The sequence below is a fragment of the Sciurus carolinensis genome, chromosome 10 (genome assembly GCF_902686445.1).
Source record: "Sciurus carolinensis chromosome 10, mSciCar1.2, whole genome shotgun sequence".
Lineage (NCBI taxonomy): Eukaryota > Metazoa > Chordata > Mammalia > Rodentia > Sciuridae > Sciurus > Sciurus carolinensis.
Window position 1 is genome coordinate 85,318,155 of NC_062222.1, and position 8,435 is coordinate 85,326,589.

Below are 8,435 nucleotides of genomic sequence, written 5' to 3' on the forward strand. Positions count from 1 at the left end.
TTAAATATTCCTCCTAATGATTGATTCTTCTCTGCTTTTTCTTCCTTTCTTAAGTTTGCTACTTAATTCGACTCTTCTGAAATTTTTGAATTTAGAAAAATTACTTTATCCTTAATGAAATAATATGCTTTATGCTTTTATTATAGTGTTTTCATTAAAGCACCATATACATTTTTGTATCCTTGGTATATAAAATACATATATTAATTAGGATTTTATCTTTCAGTCACCTTGCCTTTAAATAAAGACCTCAAAAAGCAAATCAATTTGTTTTATCATTATGAATAACTTAAAAAAACAGTTCAGACCCAATGTTATCTCATAGACTTTAAGAAACCTATATGTCAATGTATACAATTTTTACTTAGCAGTCAATATTTTTTTATTTTAATTTACTGTATAAATGCTGAGATATTTTCTATTATCATATTGTTAGAAAAAACTTGACACAGCAATGCCATTTTCAAACATAGCCTTCATCTTAGAGCAAGAATCATCTAAAGCCACTGGGACTCAGCTTGACCTAAATTCATCAATGCTCCATTATCATGCAAAGAACTCCAAACATTCATTCATTATAAGAAGAAAATTGCCATCTGGTACTGAAATTCTGAAACCACATAAATGACTTAACTGTATCATCGCCCTCCCTCACTTTCCTATTGTACCCCAGGCTGTAAGTGGAAGATATGTTTCAGTCTACACAGGTCCCCCCTGCACAGATTTGTCCCAAATAATCCTGTGTTACTGTTGAGTCATCACTCCTCTCTACTACCTTCATTCTGTTTTTCCCTTTCAAATATAAGATTTAGATTTTAAATTATAAGAAGAGCATTTTTATAAGAATTTATATATTTATTTTTACCTAATTAATATTTAAAATTTTATATTACACATAAAGAACAAAGGGTCAGATAAACATGTTTAATATTTTAAATTATTGTGTTGTTGTAATTTGTCAAAGAAAAACCCTGAAAGCAATGGACACAGTACTTGAAACACACAAAGAGAGACAATTACAGTCCGAATTGGTTAGTAACCTAGGCAAAGTAAGATTAATTATTTAATAATTTTAAAGACATCTTTACATTTATCATTGCATCAAAATTTTTTAAATCTAACCAAAGTCATGTGAACTAAGGTTGTTGGTTTTATTTTATTTTATTTTATTTTATTTTATTTTAATTTTATACCCACACAATTACCTATGAGATAATCTGGCACCATGTAAAAAATACGCAGACAGGAGCACTTTGACGACACAAAGTACTATGACTCAAATACAAAAATATACATGAAATATGTAAAAACAAAGATTGAAATCTTTATTTGCCAGGTAATTTGTCTCAACTAGAATGTAACTAGATGAAAAATCCTACTAGATAGAGAACATGTCAGATTTAGAGACAGTCATAGATTTTCTTTGCATAGTACAGACATGGGAAAAGTCCTTACAGTTGAACATGTCAATGGCAGAATCTGCCAGTCATGGCTGACAATCAAACATTTCAGGCACCACTTGTTATTCATGAGGAAGTCTCACATTAATTATCATCATGGTTATACCCTTCCTTAGGACTCTCCAAAGGGGAAGATCTCTTTTCTTTTTCTTTTCAGTGTCAAGGGAGTGAGGATCAACTCTTGAATAATTGGTTCCTGAGTAAGAGAGTGGGAAAAATAGCATATAGATAAAACCTCCATTTCTACAAAATAAAACATACCATAGCAACAGATCTCCTGCCCCCACCCAGAGGTCTTCTCTCAGGGCTCAGCTACCCCTGACTCCCTTGCCCCAGATGCCTGGTGGTCTTTCCTCTAGGCTCCCCTGCCACCAAAGCCCCTGCAGGCAAGGTGGGAGGAATTTTCTCTGGGTTCCTTTGCTGTCTACACTGCTGCACCAACACTGCTGCCACCAACACCACTGCCACCAGTGCCACTGCTGACCCCTGGAGGTCACCTGGAGGTCTTCTCTCTGGGTGATGCTGCAACTACAGTGACAATGACCACTACTGCTGCTGCTGCTAATCCCCCCATGTACTGTGAAAGTCAATGACCCACTGCAGTTGCTACTGACAAGCTGCCACCAATCCCTGCCACTACTTCTTCCACCACCACTCAGATGTCCACTGCAATGGAAACTCCAGATTTGGTTGCACATAGCTGCATCCATCTTGAGATGCTGGCCAGGACTAGGTTTGATGTCACCACCATCTTGGGCACAAACACCCCTGTCTGGGAACTCCAGCCAGGACTTAGAGTTTCAGTATCAGGGTCCCTGTTGTTGGCTGTACCTGGAGTCTTCCTCCTGGGAGTGCTTGTGGGCACCATGTAGTTGCTGTTTCTCAGGATTGCTCAACCCTGGTGCTCTCTCTCAAAGTTCAAGTAGTATTGAGATCTTGTGACTGAAACGTGGCTGAGCCTGGGACACCTGAAGGCCAGATCAGTGGGATAGTTAGTGACTGGATCTGCAGGGCCAGTCTGGGACAAGTGATACCTTGAGAAGTCAGAGACAGGACTGAATAATTTCAAACACCAACAGAGACAGTTGTTCAATTTTTCATCAAGATTTATTTTATTTTTATATTTTTCTCTCTAACATCTCTCTCTCCCATTTTGGAGCAAATTATTTTTATTTCACGTGCATCAGTTTGTGCAGGACAGTGATATATGTATGGTGTTTTAAAGTTCTGTTGTATATTTTATATTTTTAATTTTTCTCTCTTTATGTGTATTTTTTCTCTCACCTGCCTGTTTTCCTAGATTCCTTTTCTCTTTTCTCCACCAAACAACCAATCTCCATGAATCCCCTTCCACTCATTATGCAGATTTTACTTCTGGTTTCTTTCTTACTCCATCATGAACATCATTTCCAACACTACTTGTGTTCTTTGTCCACCACTTGAAATTGTAAACGATTTGGGCAAAGTTTCTGTTTATATTGTAGACAGTGATTAAACTCATCATTTCTGTTTATGGTGATAGAGCATTAGACACCATGGGGAAGCTATTAGATATAAAGGTATATATTATTTACCCCAGGTGCTATTGATTTTGGAGTCCCTCTTAAATGTGGTGAAGTGGAAATCCTCAGGGACAGTATAGTTCTGCAGATTGAAATCTCTTCTACCTCTGATCCACTCAACTAGATGTGAAAACACACTACAACATGAAAAAACAAGGGGAAAATGTTTCCCAAGCAAACCAATGTTCTCCAATATCAGAATCTACTGAAACACATACAAGAAATGTTCAAGAAGGAGTTTAGAATGTGCATAGTTAAATATCTTTGTAGTAAAAGATGGTATAAAGACTTAAAAGAAAGAGAAAATACAGGAAGTGAAATATTACCCTCATGAAAGAGTTAGAGATTCTGAAAAAAAACCAAAACATGCAAAATTCTTGAAATGAAGGAATCAATAAACCACATTATAAATTCAGTGGAGAGAACCACCAACACACTAAACCATTAGGAAGACAGAAACTTAGGCAATGAAAACAAAATATATAATATTGAAAATGAATTTGATCATGCCAAGAATAGAAAAGCATGCATGAACAGAACTTCCAAGAATTTGGGATAACATGAAAATACCAAATTTAGGAGTTATCAGGATAGATGAAGGAGGAGACACATATAGAAAAGGAATGCACAATCTTTCCAATGACATAATATGAAAATGTTCCCAAACCTAAAGAATGAAATAGAATATCAAATACAAGAGGATAATAGGACCCTAAATGTACAAAATTACAGCAGACTTTAAATCAAGACACATTATAATGAGAATGACCAAATACAGAATAAGGAAAAAATTTTAAAGACTTTGAGAGAAAAAATGCAAATTATATATAGGGAAAAACCCATTCAGATCTCAACTGATTTCTCAAACCATACCCTCCAATCTAGGAGGTCATGGAACCACATATTTCAAGCTCTGCAAGAAAGTGGATGCCAACCAAGAATTTATATCCAGCAAAATTGTTTCATATTTGAAGTTGAAATAAAAATCATCAATGATAAACAAATTATTCAAAGAATTCACAATTAGAAGGCCTGCATTACAGGACATTCTCAACAAAATCAACCTGTCAAAATAGTTAACACAAGATAAGAGAACAAAGGACATTTCTGTTTCCTGTATTATTTATAGATAGCCTTCCAACATAAAAAAAATTATGAAAAATGACTTTATCTCAGAAATGAAAATTTATAGTGACACCAACAGTGCTCTAATTGTGGTCCTGAATTTCTGTGGATTGGAAAGGACTTGATTGTTTCCCCCCAAATTTCGTTGTGCTAGAAGCTCGTTGTGGCAGTGATGAGTTGGTGGAATACTTAAGAAGTGGGACTAGTGATAGATTCTTCCACACATTATATAATAGAGTTCTGGAGTAACCCAGGATACTTTCTGTGATAGCAAATCATTATAAGACGAAGTCTGGTCCCTGAACCTCTCTTGCTCCCTGTCTTGCCATGTGATTGATCTTTCCTTTTTTCATGGGCCTCTTCCATGATGCCATCTACTATTGGGTGATGTATCCAAAAGGCCATCATCAGATGATGAATCTGTGGGCCTTAGTCCTCATCTGGGGTTCCACCAACCAAATTGTAAGCTAAAGAAACAGATTATTATTATTTTTTTTTTTTTACATTACTCAGTCCCAGATATTTTTTTGTATCAATAGAACATATAATATGACATAACTTTTGGAAGAGTATTTTTTACTTTTGTTATGATATCAAATCATCTTTTGTATTTCATTACTAAAATATCTATCTTGTCCTTTAAATCACATTGACTTAAACATCTTTAAATCTGTTGCATACTGTCTCTGTATTTTCAGAGACTAAATTTTTTTTATCCTCTTTGCATCTGCAGATTAACTGCTAGACTTATTTATCACCTTTTCTGTCTTTTAAAAAATTTGGTTAAAAATTGAAGCTAAATTAGAAAATAGTTCTACAAATGAAAGAATGAATATATACATTGTACATACTTTGGAATTATCTCCACTGAATCTTTTCTTTATAATAATATTGTTGAGATCTATATGTGAGAGCAATGGAGCAACTACATTCTGCAGGTCCTGAAGATACAGAAAATTCATTTTAAAAAATATATTGAGTAGCATGTATTCCAGGATATGGCCCCAATTAATCTGAATTTGCATAGAAATGGTTATTTTTGTCCTCTTCATCATTCATTAAGTTAACATTGGCACTATTTATGTTCACCAGCAATTACCTGTGGGGGAATTGTCTATTCTGATATTAATTCACTCAGTCACTTGCTCACAATTTGATCTTAATTCTATTTTATGTTAATGTAGTGCAACTTTAGTGAATGCATTACAAAAGGACTTTTAAAATATTGTTCTATTCCTAGATTTCTGGTAATCTTGTGTTGGTAATTAAATCTATCTTCTGGATGGTGAGAGACATATATGGCCATGAAATGAGACCACAAAGATAGGAACCAGTCACCAGCAAAGCATGCCAGGGAGGGTCTCTAGGACAAGCTCAGCTCCTGCCAACCTCACTCACATGGACACCATCAAGGCCAGCCTAGAAGTGCTCCATCTTGCCTAAATGGGAACCATGAGCTAAATAGAAATTTATTAAAGACAATAAAATTTGGGTAGTTTGTGGGCTGAGGTCATAGCTCAGTGGTAGCGTGCCTGCCTAGCATGTGTGAAGCACTGGCTTCAATCCTTAGTGCCACATAAAAATAAATAGAATAAAGTTATTGTGGAAAAATATTCTTAGAAAAAAAAAGAGTTGGATAGTTTGTGATGCCAGAATATCCCAGAGTTGCTCCTTCTGGCAATCTTAGAACTTGGCTTTCTTCTCCCCTCTATATAATCACTCTATTTTCTACCCTTCTGTATCCATCGTTGTTTTATGAATGTATAACAATTGGTCCTCTGCCACTAAAAGGGGGAAAAAAAGCAACATTTTCCAACAGCATTATAAATTCTCTCATGATTCTTTGTAAGCTTCTGAGATATTTTGATCCACATATTTCAGTTTAATGGCACAACACTATGTCTTTCTTCTCTGTCATTTTTTGTTGATCTTAAAGTCATGTAATTTTTCAAATTAGCATTATTAATCATGTTATATTTTTGGTCTCTGACCTGTTTCTCAGAATCAATGCCAGTCAGTCAATCTGTGGAAAATAACTATCTTACGGATGCAATCTTCAGCTTAATATGAAAATCTGTGATGACTTCAACCTCTATAGAACCATCTTCTTCTTAACATATGGACCATTGTTACTATTTTTCACAATATGTTAACAAAATAGTATCAGTAATTCCATTTTAGTGATGATGAAAATTGAGAGAAATAATGTAACTCTTTCATTGACAAACATCACTTTGTAGAATATGTGAATAGAATTCTATTTACATCCAAAGTTCATGTAACTAGTGTCAATAAAATCACAGTGTCTCAGTGGTTTTAGGATTAACTCAAGCCTGAACTATCTGCTTTTTAAAAATAATCAATAAAAAGTAAAACTATGATATTAAGGCACATAAACTGTTTTTCCTTTTTATAATAAATAAGTTATCTTTTTTTCAAATGGAATAGTATGCAAATTTATGTTAACCATTTTTTTAAAGAGTAAATTTATATATAGTGGAAACTCTTGGTAAATCCTCATTAAACAGAGAAAGACAAATGTCTACATGTTTAGAGTCTCTTAAATGTTCTAATTTCTCAGGCTGAATTTGAGCTATAAGTTTTTTTAAGATAATTTAAATTATCTATTTAAATTCACATTAAATGTAAGAACTAATTTAAGTAAATAATTTCAATGCCATTCTTTTGGAATTTTTTACTGTGCTTGTACATTCAAGTTCAAGAGAGTAAGTAGTATTTTACAGAGATAATTCCTTTGTGATCATGAAATAAGTTTTGTTTTACTGAATTATCCACACTATTATACTTATTATTGTCACATAATTTGTTCCTAATATCAATATTATATGCCTAAGATGATGCTACATACTGTTTTATATACCATAAATGTTACATATAGATGTACTAGTAGTTCATGTAGTTTCACTGGTATATGATTTCCACTCTATAAGTACCACATGGTTCATTTATTTCTTCCTCTTTTAATGGGCATCTGAATTCCTTCCAAGTTTTACATTAATATTTTGAGTCATTGTAATCTAATTATTTTCTATGTAATTCATTGCAAGTCTGTAATTGTTGTTCTTTAGTTGAATGGGTAAGTTAGAGATGATATGAATGTTCAAGTTTAAGAACAATGCTAACCCAGGTACAGTGATAGACACATATAATCACAGCTACACAGAAGGATGAAGTAGGAGTATCACAACTGTCTCTTGCTTTTGCTGAAACTTATATTAAGAATTGTTTCATGGTGAATAGTACATGCTCATTTAATTTACGATTTTATCTGTGAGAAATCTTAGAAGCTAGTATCTATGTTCTGGTGCTGCTGCTTCCTCCTTTTCCTCTTTTATTTTCTTATTTATTAAACCCGCAATGGGTTACCACTAAGTTATATCCCTAGTCTTTTTAATTTATTTTGTGTTGTTGTTTTTAGAGAAGATCTCACTAAGTTGCTGAGGTTGGTTTTGGACTTTAGATCCTCCTGCCTCAGCCTCCTGGGGTTGCATATGTGCATCACCATGCCCAGCCACATAATCTTTTTGTTGTTGTTCTTTTTAGGTATACACGACAGTACAGTATAATTGGACTTCTTAATGCAAACATGGAGTACATCTTTTTCTAATTAGCATCCCAGTCTTGTAGTACATGATGTAGAGATTCACTGAGGTGTATTCATATGTGTACATAGGAAACTTATGTCAGAATCATTCCTTTTCCTTCTTGAACTTGAATTGAATGAAAATCCCCCTGAGGGCTACCTGTGTTAACAAATCACAGAGATCATATTGTTGTTCCACACAATGCCAACTCTAAACAGGCAATTTTCCTTGCAGAAAACCTGTGTGTATTAAAATTCACTTTTAAAAGTGAGGGTGGAATTTGGAGTCCAGCATTAGTGAATGTATGTGTGGAGTAGGGAGCTGGGATTGCCCTTTAGGTTTTCACACTTTTTTACTCCTCAAGCACCTGTGTATCCTTTGCAAGAATAGCTGGCATTCTGGTGAAAGCTTGTGCTTCAGAATTCCTGTTTTTACTTGTTTGTGAGAGTTTGCTGATTTTAATTTTCTTTCAAAATCAAATACAAATTTTATGAGATCAATTTTATATTTTATCCAATCTTTTAAATGTTTTAGTTTTCCATTAGAGAAAATATTACCATGTGTTTAAATTTCTTTTATATTACCAGAGCTAGATCTTAGTTTTCTTGGATAATGAAATGATTAATAGGCAGAGGTTGGTCCCCTTTCATCTCTCATCAGTTTTAAGAACTCATCCTATGCTT